Raw genomic sequence first — 18,398 nt, forward strand, 5'->3', positions numbered from 1 at the left:
TTTCGGGGTACCTGAGTGTTTTGTGACCGTCATTTATCCCCAGGATCCACAGGCAGCCTTGCAAGAGCATAGGGGTGCGTCTACCATCACGTACCCTGCCCCCTTCACCCCAATGGACCAGAACAATTGTTCAGTGCGGCTCCCATTGGCATTAGTACATCTGTAATAACCGTAAAGTGTGTCAGTGGAAAAAAAAAAATTATGGAGGAACCCGTCTATAAAACTAGGAGGGGGGCATCCAAATTCAGAACCACAGATCAAACCATACCAAAAGCAAAGAAATTTAGAAACCATGAACGTTTTATTTGTATTTCATTATATGTTTAAAATATACATATTAAATCATGTTTAGAGCTCATTATCTGAATAATACCATTTAATTAGAAAATTGAAAAACACAGTACTTTTCTAAAAACACGACTGATAATTCAGTCAATGCTAACTTAATGTAGCCAAGCAGTCTGAACGTCATGTCGGTTGAAGGGGATCATCCAGCTGGCGGTCAGAGGCTACGGCCACATTTAACAATATAAGAACCGCCGTAGCTTACTAGACAAGGTAATGTTGGTTACTTCTAAAGTTAAGACCAACAGAAAAAGGAGGGGTGCCGTACGTCAACTACTATACTGTCATGACCTATTGAATACACTGGGTCCGACATGTAAACAGACAGTAGTTTCGATGGTACAAGGCATCTAAGCTGATTCACAATTGATGCCCATCTTCTTCAGGACGGTGCACTCCCATCAGATGTATGCCACAGGATTTTATAATGTGGAAAACTGCATGTATGAGGCGATAATGCGTTCAGCTGTAAAGATTTGTGCAGGCTGAATCCATAATTTTGCCTAAAACATAAAACAGAAGTAGAAAGACACACACATCAGTCATACGAATTCAAAAATAATTAGTGCAATAAATATTACGCTAAAACTTAAACATTTACGTAATAAACTAAAAATATGGTTTTGGTAGGAATGATCTTGTGAATAACGAACAGGGAAAGTGCCTCCCTCCAAAATGATAAGGCAAAAAATCCTCCAAACTTGATAACGGGAGAAATGGGTATAGCAATTGAATTCTTAAATTACCATTATCTCAACCTTGAACGCTGGTCACCTTTTCCCGAATGTGAATCCTGAGAAATAAATGTAGGCCAGCAAAACCAGTTCCCCGCTTCGAGCATCCTCATTGGCTGAGGAGCTGCCACGCCCCACACCGGGGACAAAGGCCGTGGAATCCCGACAGAGGGATTACCGGCCTGGTAATGACTCGGCGAGGGCCAATCAGAATGGCTCTTTCATTCTGATTGCGCTCTAGCCGGGTACTAATAAATATTATTACATATGATAGGTTATTAAACACTAGGCAATCACACTAATTCTAATGAAGTAATACAGAAAGCTGCCTTACTGTGTCCTAAATGTTTTTAATATGCCAGTGTATTGAAATGGAGCAGCTTAGGACATGCAAGAGTATGAGGCTCTACCGTAGTCCATACACCTCCCAGAGCCAAATACTTTGCTCATGGAATGCAGACAATGCAGCTTTAAAGGCATTGGGCCTCATTACGACCCTGGCGGTACAGTGATAATGGCGCCGGTAGTGATGCTGGCGCCGTTATCACTGTATCGCCACATTACGAGATCTGCTCGCGGGGGCCGCTCTGCAGACCAGGCGTGCAGAGCAGCACCCGTGAGCAGAACAAGATGGTAGCAACGGTACTGTTATGAACGGTACTGCTGCTACCATCCTCCCCATTCCCATTGAGCCCTATGGGGGCTCAAATGGGAGTGGGGACGTACCGGCTCCGGGTCCCGCGAGAGGGAAATTACTGGGCCCGCCAAGGTCGGAACGGCCCGGTAATTCCCTTTTCGCGAGACCCGGAACCAGACCCGAGCTACCTCCAACCTCGTAATGAGGCCCATTCTGTATGGCTACTGAGCATTGGCAGGAGCTAGCAGTACCAATTACTGTACCTAGGCAGGGCAGGTAGTCTCTGCTACTGTGTGTGAGAGAGAGAGAGCTATGTTCATCTGGTACTGGGCCTGAGTGCAGGTTGGCTGTACTTTGTTTTGGGCATTAGCCAGGCATGATTATAAGCCAATGGTACGTTTTTATGGATGCTGGCTATAACTGTTGATGGGAATGAATTGTGCGAGTTGTACCAGTTACTGCACTATTGACTGCTGGCTAGTAGTGCTAACATTAGACGTATGGGAGCATGCTGTAGAGTACCCATTACTAGACACGTGTTATGAGCTGGAAGGTAAGTACCATTGGCTTTACAATATTGGGATCAAGATGCGAGGAGGCAGCTGCCTGAACTGTGCCTCACAATATTGTAGTTACACGTATGGAATAGCCTATAGAAGCTCAAACGTCACCCTGCACTGTGGGAGCGTGCAAAATAGAACAACCCGACAAAATAACTATTTCTCAATTAGTTTACAGGGACCCATGCCAGAGAAACCCCTCCCCCAAACCCCCTTCATGAAATTCTGACTACAACACTCCTGTTTCCCTTCTGATAATTCTTCTCCTATGCAAATACTTTGTGATATTTCTAACCAAACGATTTCTATATTTATCTGTTCCAATTTACGCTTCCGCGCTCTTGTCTAAAACGACAATCTTATCCTTTGAAAAGCAAATTGAAGGTTTTATTAAAATCTTCAGCAAACTAATCAACGTCCCTGCAGATTGCACGGTCATCTGCACATAAGCGCGGGGGCTGGACGGGAATTACTGACTGATGTCGGGTCATGCAGGGTCTGGGGAAATGGACGCTGCGATGACTCACAGACACTTATTTCAGAGAGACCTTGAGCGTGGCGGGTAATTCCAGAATGAGACTCGTGGCTGTGATTATGCAAACCTAGTCTGCAACCACGCTGCTAAGTATTTTGATAAAACAGCCGCCCGGTGTCTGCGTGGGACATCGCCAAAGGCTTGGCATAACCCTCCTCCGGTAAAATGAACTGTATGGACTAGGACTAGGCGTGGAAGTTTGAGCTTTTATAAGCTTTTGCATGCTTTTAATTAAAATGTTATGACAAACAGTTCAACCAGCTGCCTCTCGCATCTTCATGTCCAATATTGTAAGGACAATGTTGCAATGTTACTTACTGGGTTACGTACTCCCAGTTCTGAACGCGTGCCCAGTAGTAGGTACTGTACAGCAAGTGCCTACATGTCTAATGCTGATACTGCTAGCCAGCTGTCAACAGTGCACCTAGCAAAGTTACAACGTTCGCCCATTCATGCCTATCAACCTATTAACAGGTATAGCCAGTACCCATTAAGCAGGGACGTCATTTGGGTGTCGCCAGTGGCCTCAAATGCGACCCTGAGGTCTCCCTTGCTGCCTCATGGTCTCCCTTGCTAACCCTAAAAAAGAAAACTTTTTTTAATGTAAGCTCCAGGGCTGGCTGTGGTCAGTTCCATGTGGCTCTTTGTTTCTGGAGTGGCTGGCTTTCTTGTTCAGGCCTCTTAAAAAAAAATACCAAAAAAAAAAAAAAACAGATGGTTGCATTCATGTAACACTTTCAGCACTGACCCTAAATAGGAAAGAATAGGAATAACAAATAAATGTGTCTTTCTGGGATTCTATACAATAATTACTAGACTCATTAAAGGTTGATTTCAGGCACACTTCAGGGGGTGAGTCACTGATTTAGTTTGTTCTTAAAAACCTCAACTCAGCCTTTCATCCTTCTGAGGTCGATAAATGAGTACCAACACAGGTTGGTTGATATTGCATGTGTATGTGTTCTATATAAAGCGCTTAACCGTAAGTGCTTTATAATAACACATCATTATCATTTGGCCATGGATGTCTGCCTGCTTGCATTCACAATAATTTGGTAACATGGCCCTATAAACACTCAAATTAATGATACACATGGTGATCCATTCTTGTATGAAATGTATATCACATTATAGTGATGTCGTTATCATATGTTTCGTTGTGTACTTAGGAACAATGCTATTTGATGCCCCTTCCTGTTTTGTCAAGGGGCACAATTTCTTGTTGAAAACCCCATGATGTCACTGCGGGGTTGGGTCAAATGGCATCAGTTCCTGTGATGTCACTTGCGCTACCCCTGGCATTTTGGTGAAATGACATCCCTTCCATAAGGGATACCAGTAGCTCACACTCATGGCCAGCAACAGACACAACAAGCCCTAAAGATATATAACCTGTATTCTGAAGTTTATACGTGGGTGCGAAGTGTGTTTTAATTTAAATAATGCTAGCTCCTGGTGAAGCTCGCCACCGTGCAGAGCTAGGTAGCGGCCATGTGCAGTTATTGATACATCCAGCTGACAATCATTCTCTGTAGTAGGTGCAACAACCACCTCCCACTCATTGCGTGAGAGAGTGTTGAGGAAAGCAAACCCTGGCGTCTGGGTGCCATATCTCTTAAGGCTTCATATAAACCTCCTCCAATAAGTTGAACAGTATGCTAGCCCCGCCCAGCTTGGCAAAACCAAATGTAAAGGGCAGTGTATAAACGGTATACACGTTTTCTGGGGGCCCAAGCACTTTCAATTGGTGCAGTTTTGGATCCCTGTTGCAATTATCTGATTTCGTGGGACATGGTGTGTGTGTTTCTTGTTCTTCACAACATTTTTAATGTGGTTTGTTTATTTATTTGGCATTTGTAGAAGCACAACCAGCCCGCAGGCATCTGGGTGCTAGTTACAGTAAGGCTGAGAAAAGGCAGTAGAAAAACGTGGGAATAAGAACAGGGGAAAAGAACAAAATGTCAGTTGAAGAGATGAGTTTTGAGCTTTTTTCTAAAGTTGAAGTGCGATGGTTCGTTTTGCAGGGGAATGGGTAGCTCATTCCAAATTGGAGGCACACAATTGGAATCTGGGGCCACCTGCCCTCTTGCGGTGGAGCTTGGGGATGGCAAGACAGTGTCTGTAAGTGGATCTCAGGGGCCTTGCCAGTGAATGTCTTTTGAGCTTGGTTGCAAGATAAGTTGGGGCGTTGTTGGAGAGGCAATGGTGCATGATGGAGAGGAATTTGAAATTGATACAGTCCTTTACAGGTAGCCAATGGGCAGATTTACTTGCCTCAGTGATGTGGCTGCCCTCCCAATGTCAAGAGCCGCACGCAGTGCATGGTTTTGGACTGTCTGAATTTTTACGTTTTTGTTGGCTGTGCCGCAGAGCAGTGAGTTACAATAGTCACGTTTTGAGCAGACAAGGGCGCGTGCTACGTCTAATCGGTTTTCGGTGGAGAGGAAGGCTCAACTGGCAGTGATAAGTTTCGCTGTGTATGCCGATGTGGAGGCAATGTGGTTGATGTGGCGTGGCATGTTGAGGGAGGCGGCCAGATGGACTCCGATGATTTTTACAGCGGTGCGACTGTAATAATGTGGCCATTCATGGGGAATGCTTTGTATTCCTTGGGAAGCTTTGCTAAGCATGTGGGGGGACCATCATAATTCAGACAAAGACCATGTGTGGCCATCCACCTTTGAATGGTTTCGTAGATTGAGTTTTGTGTGTAGTTGCCGGTGAGGGGGACAAGGAACTGCATGTCGTTGGCATAGTTTGTGTATGATATGCCTGATGCGTCCAGGAGGTTGAAAAGGGGCTTTGTATATATGTTGTATAGTGTGTGGGAAAGGCAGGAGCCTTGTGGTACACTGCAGGGGGTGGGGGTGAGGTGTGCAGAGGCTTTGCTGGCGAAGACTCGAAAGGTTCTTTCAGTTAGGAATGAAGCGATCCAGTTGTCTGCATCAATGGAGAAATGGACTGCTGACGTAAGGTGGTGGCAAAGTGTTTGGTGGTCCACCAAATCAAATTCAGCAGAGCAGTCTAGGAGTAGGAGAAGGCAGAGGTTGCCATGGTCATTGGCATCATCTAGCTGATTCTTGAGATACATCAAGGCGGTCTTGGTTCCATGCTTAGGGTGGAAGCTAGATTCACGAGTGCCCAAGATGTGGTGGGACTTTAGGAATTCCTGTATTTGTAGGTAAACGATTCTGTCTATGATTTTTAACAGGAATGGGACAGTGGTGATATGGTGGTAGTTAGTGAGGATGAAAAGGTTGAGGGAGATTTTCTTTAGTAGCAGGGAGATCCAGGATTTCTTGAGTGCAAGAGGGGTGGAGCAAGATGCAATGGAGGAGTTGTTGATCGTTGCAATGAGAGGAAGTAGTGGTTCAGCACAATCTTTCATGATGGGAGCTGGGCAGATGTGGCCTTTACATCGCAAGGGTTTCAGGCCCTTGATGATTCTGTCAAGAGTGGAGGTGATGGTGGGCTGAAACTTGAAGAATGGGATGCTTTGGTGTACCTCTGGTTGTGGGGCGAGATGTAAGACTGCTAAAATGTTAGACTGTTTGGTCGCAATCTTCTTTTGTAGTAGTATTATTTTGTTGGTGAGGGTATCTTGGACAGTGTTGCACCAGGAGTTGTCTTTGAGAATAGTAGATAGTAGTGGGGGTAGTGGATGGGTTTTCAAGCTCTTGAATGATGCTGAATAGTTCACAGAGGAGGGAGGACGTGTTTGCGATCCTGTCATTGTAGGCCGCTGCTTTAGCAGTATGAATGGCCTGTCTGTAGTTACAGGAAGCTGTGGTACAACAGTCTTTATTGGTAGTGGAGGGGTCTTTGCCCCAGGCGGCTTCAGCTGCTCTTTTCGCAGTATATGTGTCTCTAAATTCAGACGTGAACCAGTAATTGAAGTGTTATAGGATTTTGTATTTCTTGGCTTTGAGTGGTGCCAGGTGGTCTACGGTATTGAGGAACAAGTTGTTGTAGTGGTCTACCAGGGCGGTGGTGTCCCTAGTGATTGGGAGAGGGTGCTGCAGGAGTGGAATAATGTTGGCAATGGTGAGGTTGCGGGTGTTCCGGGCCATGATGAGGCCTGGTGTGGTGGTGGGTTGAGAAGCATGTGTTTTGTGTTGAGTGGGGGCTGGGATGTCAAAGGTGATGGTGTTGTGTTCAAACCATGGGCACGGAGTGTTAGATAGGATCAGGGGAGTTGCTAGGTCTGAAAAAGACCCGGGGCTAAGCTGATGTCAGAACTGTTGGGACTGGGGGCTAGCAAGTCTTTTGGCTGTAGCTCCTGAGATTCTATCCGGGGCTACAACCAAAAGATCAGGGGCTATAGCCCCCTGAGCCCCCCCCCTAGCAACGCCCCTGGATAGGATGGTGGTGTTACATATGTGATCCAGGATCCAATCTAGTGTGCAGCATGGCCGTGAGTGGAGAGGGTAACCAGTTGCGAGAATTTTAGGGCTGCAATGGAACCTGCAAGAGCTGTGGCTTCTGTATCTAATGGGTCATTGTATCCCAGGTTGATGTCTCCCAGAATTAAGAGTTGGGATGTAGGTTTGAAGTTCGTTAGAGTAAGTTGGGTGATGTCATCCTCAAATGCTGAATTACTGATCTGCTGGATAAACATGATGTGAAATGTGGCTTCCTTAGTGGATGATAGATAGATCGAATGTTATTCAGACACAACATCCATTAACACATTTAAAATCACAACAATACATACAAAATGGACAGCAACACCATCAAAATATACAGCACCGTTAGCGAATTAAAACAACCTCGGTTAACCATCAAACAAGCTAGAAAACACTCCTATATTTATTGATTTCTTTAAAAGCATACTTATTAAAATTAGCTGCATGGGATAACATTTTCCATCATTGTTAGTCATAATAAAGCACAATGCCCCTGCACATGTTCTTATGTTATTCCTGTTAACATGGTGCCTAAGCCTAAGTATCCTTAAATAAATTAAAAACCTACAAACCGTTAAGAAATTAATTAGATCCCCCTTGCGTTCCAAACCACAGGAGTTATGTCTTTCCTAAACCCAACCACATCCTCAGCTTGTGCCTTAATTCTGTTTTCAACGCCCTGCCTACAGCAGGCTTGCGGCATGTGGTGTGCAGATTATCAGGGGATTGTAACCCTGTGCAGCAAGACAAAAAGCTGGTAGCAGGGGAGCAAAAGCACCAAGCAACCAGCTAGGAAAAACTACTAAGCTGTCTTCATCAGTGTGTGTGCGTGTGTGTGTCTGGGTGATGGGGCGGAGGGAAATTCCAAGCTGTGGGTTGCTAATTTCAGTTGAAATTATTGACATGTTTGGACTATGGCACATCCACTTACTTAAACAAAACTGGCAATTGATCCCATTGCTAACACTTGCCTTCCCTCCCCTGTTGTTAGATCCCCACTCCTTTGTTTCTCTGCTACCCAACCTTGTTCTTCACTCTATGATTGTAAAGCGCTCTGTTGCTTCTCGAAGCCAGGTGTGTGCTCAATAAATACCCTAATAATAATAGTAAAATATGAAAAATGTTTTTAGAGTTCTTTCAAATAATAGAAAGTGGACCTGTTCACAGCCTCTAGAGCTAATGCCAGTGATACTGCCTTTCAATACAGCAGGGTACCTGTCAACCCTAACTTGTATTTGATGGGTCCTTGTCCGATTTGGAACTATGACTGGTGTGGCCTTTTAAGTCCCTGAAATAAAAAGAGGTTTGTGAAAAGGGTTTGCAGGAGAGAGTTTTTTTTACACATTTTACTGATATAATGAAACCCAATTGTGGGATGTCATTATCATGATGATATAAAACTAAATTGTTGCACAATAATAATTTCTGGTTCCAAGGTTTGTGCTGCCCTACATGAACAAGCTAAGTGCACCTTAGAGGCTACACCTTTTATACCAGTTTTAACATGTGTTAGGGTTAGATTTTCCACTTCTAACTTTACACTATTATGTGTATGGATTAAATGGGCTTAGCTGTCGCTTTAAGGTCAAAGCTTCAGCTTCTCCCCCTATCATGGTGTTAGGAGACCAAAAATGTACAGGGGTCTAAACCCTATTGCATCAGCTTTTGCAAGTTTCTGCGTTTTAAGCATCCCCCCCCAACCCCACTACTCTGCCTCTGATGGCCTCCCATCCTCCCTCTCTGTTTCTCTCCTCTTTCTATCCTATCGTACCTGAGGAGGTCACCAGAGTTGTCCGCTCAGTGAATGTCTCCTCCAATCAGGTTTCCCCCTATTCTTCCAGAACCATTAAGGACAACATTGGCTCTCTTTCCCCTGAACATTTGCTACTGGATCTTTCCCCTCCTCCCTCAAGCACTCCCCTGTGGGCCCCCTCCTGAAAACACCTTCTACAGATCCCTCTTGTCCAGTCAACTACCACCCCATCCCCATAACCCCCTTCCTTGGGAAACTCTTGGAGAAGCTGGTCTTCCCCAATTTACCCAGAACACTGAACTTGTTGGCTGCCTCCACGGCCCTCAATCTGGATTCAGAGTATCCAGAGGCACGGAAACTGCTCTTCTGAACATCTGTGAGGAACTGCTCATATCTTTTGACTCCAACTCACCAACTGTTTTCATTCTACTTCATCTGTCCTCTGCATTTGATACAGTCAACCACTCCATCCTCATAAAACGGCTCCATGACATCCTAGGTATCTCGGAGCGGGCACTGGATTGGCTGTCCTCCTTCCTCAATGACAGTCTGTCCCAGGTTATTCTGGGCTCATACCTCCTTCTCCCCCCACCTCTATCTCCAGTTCCATCTCCACCTGTGGTGTCCCCCAGGGCTCCAACCTCTTTCCATTGATCTTTAACACCTATCTTGCCCCACTTGCACACCACATCTCCACCTTCTCCCCTACCTTCCAGTGTTAAGCAGACGACACACAACTCTTTTTCAAACTTCCCTCTGGCCTTCTCCTTACTTCCTCCATCATTCCTGACTGCCTATCTGCCATCCAGTCCTAGTGCACTTCCAATGATCTCTGCCTCAAAGCCAGCAAGACTCCTTCCTATTGGGACTCCTGCTCCCTCTTTCTCCCCCTTCACCTTCATCTGAAGCCATAAACCTGGGAGTCATCTTAGACTCCTCTCTTTCCTTTCTGTTGGGTGTCCTGACCCACATTTGAGCTATCATGCTGCAACATTTGGTGCTGTGGGCTTAGAAAATCCAAGATGGCCAAAAAGCCCACAAGTGCGCCAGAATCCAGGAGAACCACGCAGTTTGTGTGCACACCAAAATGGTTACCTCACTTGCCACCCACCAGTGTAAAGAAAGATTTTCGTTAACAAAATCCACTGTTACTGATGTCAAAAAGTTGCTGAAATTGTGGCTCACCGGACCACTTTAAAGATTCAACCCTTTTGTGGGGTTCCACTTAACCATTTTACTGTAAGGAGCCCCATCAAAACAATGTTAAGCAAGGATTATTTACTACCATGTAAGAACCATTCCTGTTTGGAATGCATTAATCCAAGAAAGATCCCAAAAATGGATGCAGTACCAACAAAATCCTCAAGGCGGCGCTAGCGGTCTAAACTCTGACAGGAGAACTAAGTGCAGTTGCTGACAAAGGGATTTGAGTCAGCTGACTTCAAAGGCTGCATTTTAATTAAAAATTAGCCACCTGCTGTTCCCAGAGGCCAGAAGCCTGGGAAACCCTCTCACCTCAAGAGATTCACACCACAGCCCAGGATATCACATGGTCATAATAACCAAATGCAAAGTGACCCCCTGGTCTGCTGACCTCAACCTCCTGGAGACCACAAAATAGGCTATTGCACTTGAATAGAATATGTTGATTTTGACTGTTTCCTGTCAACAAAGGCCTGCCTGCCAGAAGACACATGTGATCACTGACCCACCCAAGTCTTGGAGGCGGACTCCAACACTCTGAGAACTGAATTGAAAGCAAAATATATATTTTACAGAAACACTGATAACTCTTTGTAATCAAATGACAGGAATGTATAACTTTGAGAGCCTTCATTTAAAAAACGTACCTTCGATTCAAGCCCAAACTCCAATTTCTGTGATGTTCTGGGGCAAAACCCTGCTATTTATGTATACTACAGACTCTGTGTTTAAGCTAGAGACATGGTAATTTACTGGAGTATGTATGGACAGGCCGTGTACATGTATATAAATCTGGAGAAAAATCCGATGTTGCAAAACCCACTAAAAAGCACCAAAGGTTGCCATTTCTGAATGCAAGCCCCCAGGAAGAGCAGAGTTTGAACAGGGTATACCTCATGTGATATGTGATGGGTGCATGTAATTTCAAACCATTGTGTATCTATGAAATATGTCTTTAGGTCAAATATAGATTGTGTGTAATTTGACAGGGGAGTGTCCTTTCTGCAAGCCATTAAATGAGATCGCTCTGACACTCCACTTCTTTTCCCCAATCAAGAGAGAAAGGAAAGCTTGAACAATGGGCAGTTGAGAGAGGGGATGGTTAGTGATGCTGCACACACACCCACTTTCAAAAGACATAAAAAGAGCCACTGGAAGCTAGAGAGGGGATTCTATTCCACCTGCTGCGGGACGCTATGCCGGGAAAATCCATACTTTACCTCCATCAACCTCCAGAGAGCCAACATAGAGTCTTCAATCTATCCACCTTCAGAGACCAAGACTTTACTTCAGAATTTGTAGCAGAGAGGTCAACTACAAGCTAAATCCCTCTTTAGCAGGCCTCAAATCATTGCCACTATTCACAGCCAGGCGAGCTGTTTGAATTCTTTGCAAGAACTCTTGCCATTTGCCCGAAAGCAGTGTTGTATCCAGAGAGAGACCAGCTGAACCGGAGACCGCTGTATCCGGACCCACAGACCTGATCAGAACCACAGACCCAGACCAGACCAGCAGAGTAGAGCTGACCCAGACGCTGTGCGCAGAAACCGTCCGTGGCGAGTGAAGAAAACCTGTTGACCAGATCCGTGGCGAGGCCCATTCCTTTTAAAATTATATTGTGAGTACCTAGCAGAACTGTGCAGAACCAATCTCTTAGTTAAAATAATATAATTCAATCTATTTTAATCTAACCAGAACTGCCTCCTAACTGTCACCTGTCATTTGCAAAGCTGTCACTTGTCATTTTCTAGCTGCAAGCTGTAACCTGTCGCTTTGAACTTTAAAAATTTCAAATCCGAAAAATTACCTTTATTTAATCGTCCGTATCTCTGGAACCGTTTGGGCTAGGAACTTGGTTTAACTTTCCTCTGGCAGCTTAGAATCTCAGCTTTTCAACAGGCCTAGAACCGACTTCCTACTCCTCATACTTTTGCCGTAATCACGATTCTCGCACTCGCGAATTTTACCGCGATTTGCAATTTGGTTAAAAATCCAGCCACGTGTGAAAACAGCAGCTTCATTGCTTTCCTTTGCCAAAAATTTGTTTAACCTGCTAGTTACTCCTAGATCCTTGCTAAAGTGAGCCTGAACTCATACCAAGTATATTTCACTCACCCTGAACCTCCTAAAGGGAATTAAAACCATTTTCAGCATATTTCTCACTGCATTGTCACCATATTCAAAGCTTTTGCCTGTGTTTCAAAACTCCTATCTGTTGTATAAGCTGCTGGGGGGGAATTGAACTGAATTCTATTTGATTGCATTCCTAAGAACTGTGTCATCTTCATCTCCTTACAGTGCATAAAAGGGGGGAGTGAATTGTCCAAGAAAGTGATTACATTGTCTTTTGCTGAAATCCTATCAAGTTATTTTCTGTACTGCATTTCATTCCACATTGCATCCATTTGAAACCATAAAAGTATAATTGCTATCGTATCCATCCTATAACCACTCATCATTGATTATAAAGAAGTGTGCTAGTGCCGGACTATCCATTATTGATTACTGCTCAGATTAAGTGTGATATTCAATTATTAATTTATTATAAAGTGTGATATATATATATATATATATTGTTTAAATTATCAAATAAACCATTTAAACTTGCAAAACAGAACTACTTCGTGGCTCAGTGGGGTCAGGGGGATTCCAAGAGAGGGGTGTTATATAGGGGTAGTCATCCAGAACGCATTAACTGGAAGTAAAGATATATCAATAAGGGTTTCCATTCAGTATCCCAGACTAGGCATTGACTTAGCTGTAGTGTTGAATTGAATCCTCTTACAAATTGGGGGCTCGAGCCGGACGTTTGGGTTAGATCTATCACTTGTGCAGATTAATACAGCGTGCCAGCTGACCACATACACATATCCGGTCAGATCACCACGCTGTGTTACGCTGTAAAGTACTCCTCAAAGGAACGCTCTAAGGAAAAGGTCTGTTTTGCAAAAATAAAATACAAACTTCTGTAAGTCAGGACAGAGACCAATCTCTAGAATGACGACCTTGGTAGATATGAAAATAGCCAGAGAACACTTCTTACATAAGCTATTTGTGAGAGGTCAGTGGACTCATCAGGACCAAACGGTCTGGTTGCAGGCAATCGCGCAACAGGTCACTGAAACAGGGTCAGATATATGGGGAGATCAGGGTCCCCTACATGTGGCCCTGAGTGAACTATACATGGCCCCGAAGGCCAAGGATGAGCACCACAAGATTGCCAGGGTAGCGGCATATTTATATTTACATAGGGAGCCATGCAGGACAAATGTGCTGAAGGCCAAGATCTGGCGAGTAGGCAACTGCTGGCATTACAGAAGGCCCAATCTGATCTGGACTCTTCTGAGCAGAGGCTGCTCAGGAGCCAGGAGTCAGAAAATGACAGCAGACGGTACATCACTAAAATAAAGGAGGATATGGATGTGCTGCAACAGGAAAAGGCGGACCAGGATACCAGATTTCTGGCCTTGCAGAAGGAGTACCAAGAAGGTTTGGACTCCCTACTGCAGAGCCAGAAAAAGCTGGAGCAACAGTTAGACTTCAATAGGGCATGTGCTGAGCAGGTAGTCACCCTGCAAAGCCACCTAGATAGGGAGAAGGCAGAGAGCAATAAACTGATTTTGAAAGACCTGGATACCCAGGCAGAGTTTGACCAGGAGCGCCAGAAAACTGGTGCCTTCCAAAGGCAAAGGGACGACCTGGCGGCATAGATGCAGGCTCTTAGTCAGGAAAGGGATACCTTAGGCCAGGAAGTCTGCCACTTAAAAAGGAAAATGGAAGAAAATCACCTGGCCCTCCAAAAAGAACACCAGAACTTGTTAGAGCACACCAGTAAGGTGGAGGATGCTCTGACAAGAAAGGAGCAGGCCAATAGGGACACAGCTCAGGAGGTAACCCTCCTGCAGCAAAGACTGGCCCAGTGCTCCAGGACCAATCAGGAAATGCAGAGAGAGAATGAGGCTCTCTGCCAGCACAATGATAGCCTCCAACAACAGGTAGCGATGCAGGAGAGACTGATAGAGTCTAGTAAGGCCTTAACTGAGGAACTGAAGGCGCAGGCTCTTGCATTGCAACAGGGAGCAGGGGCGGATAGAGACCAGGTTCGCTGGGAAAGGGAAACTCCTGAGCATAACCTCAGGAGCCCTAGTTCCAGAGGCATTTATCTCTCTCAGTCCCTGGACTCTGCCACCCCCTTGTCCCCTGGCGCACATGAGCACCGGGCCACAGGGATGGCAGATTACTATCCAGCCAGAAGCATGGGGCTCATAGGCCAGTACCTCCCAGGAATGGATGGGCGGGCATCCGGGTATGGGCACCCAAGCACAGTGCAATTTAGTGGGGAACCCCAGGAGAATAGGCCCATTAAGGGCATCCTGAAAACTTCTGCCCAGTTAGGTCAGTGGGGGGGGTACCCATCAAATCCTGGCAGCAAGGAGGAATCTGAAGACTCCTCTGAACGGCGCAGGACACAGGAGACCAGGTCCCCACATTCTGCCAGCCATTCCCAGGCTCGCAGAATCCGGGAAAACCTGGAAGATCAGACAGGAACCTCTGGGAGCAGTGCCTCTGAGTCAGAGGATGAATGGACAAGGGTTACCCGAACCAAAAAGGCCATTGAAGGCAAAAAGGGCCTTGCTTAAGGACCCATTGAAACAGATTAAGGCAATCAGGAGTGTCATCACGCCTTATCATAAGAACGCCAAGTACTCTGTTTGGGAACACTTGGAGCTCTATGAGCAAATGATGGAGACTTTCCATTTGAAGGACAGCAGTAGCTGCATCCAGTACATCAAATGGACATTCTCCCCAGAATACTCCAGTTTCTTTGCGGGGCTGGAGGACCAAAATCATTTAAGATGGTCCACCTATAAGGCGGCCATCTTGAAACATTTTTCTGTTCACAGAAATCCTCAAGAGGCCCGCAAGGCAGCCTACAATTTGCAATGTGGGGAGGATCAGGCCCCACAAGAATTCGTGCAAGAACTGAAACGTGCCTTTGCGCAGACCACCAGAAGGGTGCGCACAGACAGCAGAGAATTTGTCAATACATTTTTCCATGTCTTGCCCAAATATATAATGACCCAGCTCGTGAGAGATTTTCATGAGAAAAGATCTTTAGACTGGGTCATTGAACAGGCTACCCGGATCTATGAGGTGCAGAAGCCCATAGAAAATAAAAGCAATACCCAGAAGAATCCCAAAACCAACAGCACCCCTGCTGCTGCCAAGGTGGCAGAGGTAAAGGTCACCCCCGTTTTGGATTTGGAGATGGGGGGGCCTAAAAACCTACCTGCACCTAATAATGCTAGGCCCAGAAGGTCCTCGGGCCAGTCACAGACAGGGAGTGAAAGAGGTAGTCCCACAAATGAGGTCCCTCGCTCTCCTGACTCTGTAAGTCCCTGTTACAAGGGAAACAGACCAATCCTGGGTTATGTGTGGACTCCTCCAGCCCAAGGGGGGGGATCCAGCCAAGCACCTGACCCGGGGAACTTCCCTCCTAACTTCCCCAAGGAGGGCAAAAATTCTCCAAATCCTGGGCAGAACTTTTTCCCCAGGTATCCACCCAATTTCCAGCCCCAAAATCATCCATCCTTCTTTCCCCAATTCCCTGAGCCCAGACAACCTAATCCGGGAGAGGGGAGGCCAAGGGTGGAGGGGTACCAAAATCTTCCCAACCAGGGGTACTACCAGAGAAGGGATAGCTACCCTTCCCGGGATCAGCCCAGGGGAGAAAATAGAGCCCCGTATCAGCCTGAGCGGGTTTCCCAGTTAGAGCGCCAGGTCCAAAATATGGCACGGGATCTGGGTCACATACTGAGGGCTCAACAGAACCCTCAGATGAGCATGCCACCGCAGAATGCCCCAAACTCTGGACCTGGTGCTCCAGAACAATGACGGGGGCAGCACCCCGATAACACACTGGTTCCCAGGCAGGAGGCACAAGGGGAAGGGGGGTGTAAAGCCTTGGAGGAAGCTTCCTTCCCAACTTGTAAACAGCCCCTGGAAAACCAGGAACCGGAAACAAAATCTCCTGCCCCTGAAAGCCCGCCTCCCAAGGAGCAGAGGGGGGTAGGAGAAACAAAGGACCCAAACAGACCCACTTTGTGGAGGAGGTACAGGTCTTCCAATTTGAGGGAGAGGGATCCTCAGAGGATCCTGGGGAAAGGACCTTCTCCTTCAGAGATGGGGGAACTCCTCCCAAGGAAAAATGGGTCCCAAGGGATGCCAATTCAGACTGGGGAGATATGGAGACTGAGCTACCGCCGCCCATCATCTCATCCCAGAACCCACAATACCAAAATCCCCTGGTTCAAACCCATCCTGATGACTGCCTCCAAAAAGGGGGGGCGGCCCAGAACCGGAATCAGGGGAACCCACAATGGCTCTGATCTCCAGTTGCCAACTTTTTCTTTCAGATTCCCAAGGCTCTCCACAGAATTCTGCCCAAATTTCTTCTCTTGCAATGTCCAAAACCAGAAAGTTAGCCCACCAGTTGTCCAAAAATGTGCATTATCTGTGCCCCCTTGAGGAGAAGGAGGGAAGATATTATGCCCCGGTACAAGTACAGGGGCAGGGTACGATTTCAGCGCTGGTGGACACGGGATCTCAAGCTACCCTTCTGTCCAGAAGGGCCTTTGATGAACTGAATGCAGGAAGGGGAGGGAATTACCAAATTCCTCTCACCTCATTTCCTGGACAACTCCAGAACTTTGATGGGAAGGAAATTCCCGTCGAGGGGACGCCAGATTTGGACATTAAAATTGGGCGACACAAGTTGAAACACCCGGTCATAGTTGTGACTCCAGAGGGCACCCCTTGTTTACTAGGGAATGACCTCGTGAGAAGGTTGTCACCCCTAATAGATTGCGTAAACAAGGTCCTCTGGACCTAGACTAGCCGACCCATAAAATTAAAACAGAGTGTCAACCATGTTAGTTTAAACGGCACATGGTTGAACAAAAATCTGACCAAGTAGAATTCCACTTCCAGAATAACCAAATTCCAGATGTGACAGTAATATCAGTAGGACAACAGACTGGTGATGGGGGGTCCTCTCTATTTCTGAAAATCAACCTCCCTTCCAGTTTAAGGTTGTATTCCACACTGGAAGGAAACACCCTGAAATTCTTTACTAATCCACAATCAGAAACTCCCACTCCTATAGTCCAGAAAGATGTGAAATCAGCTCAGAGCCTGGCTGATATTCAGCAAATTGGAGAGCAGTTGTTCATCCCTGTTCAGTTAAATGATGGGAAGCACTCTGTTCTCGCTCGAGTGTGTGTGAACAACGGTAAGAGCTTCATCAGCGAAGCCATGTTCCGCCAACTCCCAAAAGATCCAGCCATTCCCACATTCAAACTGATAGACAAATGGGAAATGGAACTGGAAGCACCCAATTCCAAACATCTCCTGCCAAGCAGGTGTATGCTCAAAATCTCCATTGGCAACAAGAGCATAGTCCACAATTGTTGGGTCGTGCGAGACGTCACTGCCACTTTTTACTTAGGCAGTGACATTCTCAATCGCTTTGCCATTAGTTTGGACCTAATAAACTTCAAAGCTTGGTCCCGATTAGCGGATAATCCCATGGGCTTTGATGATCCAGAAAAAGCATTTAGGTCGGCTCAATTGCTACCTTATGCAGTTGAGATTCAGATCAAAGAGGAAGTCACCATCCCAGAAAGGACCCGACAATTCTCCCTGGAAGTGAAAGTTAAAAGAGGACAACATTTGAAAAACCCTGATGCTTACATACACCTAAATGCTTCTCTCAAACAGCAAGGGTTGGGGGTAAACCCAAATCCATTAGTCAACATAGATCATGACGCCATTCTAATAGAGGTGGATAACAGCGACTTAAAGAGTATTACTCTAGCCGCAGGCACCATTATTGGAATGGCGGTTGATGACCGACATTTTTCCATCGATTTAGGTAATGAACTGTTAGGACCAATCCCCAAGGACTGTTTTGACAGTGACAGTGAGGACAATACAACACCAGACAGGATTTTTACCCGCCATGGGGGGAACTTCCTGGTGTACACTTCTTGCCCTTATGGTAAGGAAGATGTGACTTGTGACTTCAGGAGGGATGAGGTGATTTTCCAGGTCCATGAGGGCTGCCTTTCCCACCTGAAGCCTCCACTCCAAATCAGCACTCTGACCAGGGACTTCTCCACCCAGCTGGAGGAGGCCGCTGAGATAGCCAAACCAGAAGTCTTTCC

General features: G+C 46.0%; 1 long non-coding RNA gene across 1 annotated transcript; it reads right to left on the reverse strand.

Moving 5' to 3' along the window:
• Positions 1 to 282: 282 nt before the first annotated feature.
• Positions 283 to 1,162, reverse strand: LOC138481673 (uncharacterized). The gene is made up of 2 exons (XR_011274322.1): positions 1,092 to 1,162; positions 283 to 848 (listed from the first exon to the last, which is right to left on the reverse strand). It is a non-coding gene; the product is annotated as an uncharacterized lncRNA (long non-coding RNA).
• Positions 1,163 to 18,398: the final 17,236 nt, after the last annotated feature.

Source organism: Ambystoma mexicanum, chromosome 5p (assembly GCF_040938575.1).
Source record: "Ambystoma mexicanum isolate Mex_15411 chromosome 5p, UKY_AmexF1_1, whole genome shotgun sequence".
Lineage (NCBI taxonomy): Eukaryota > Metazoa > Chordata > Amphibia > Caudata > Ambystomatidae > Ambystoma > Ambystoma mexicanum.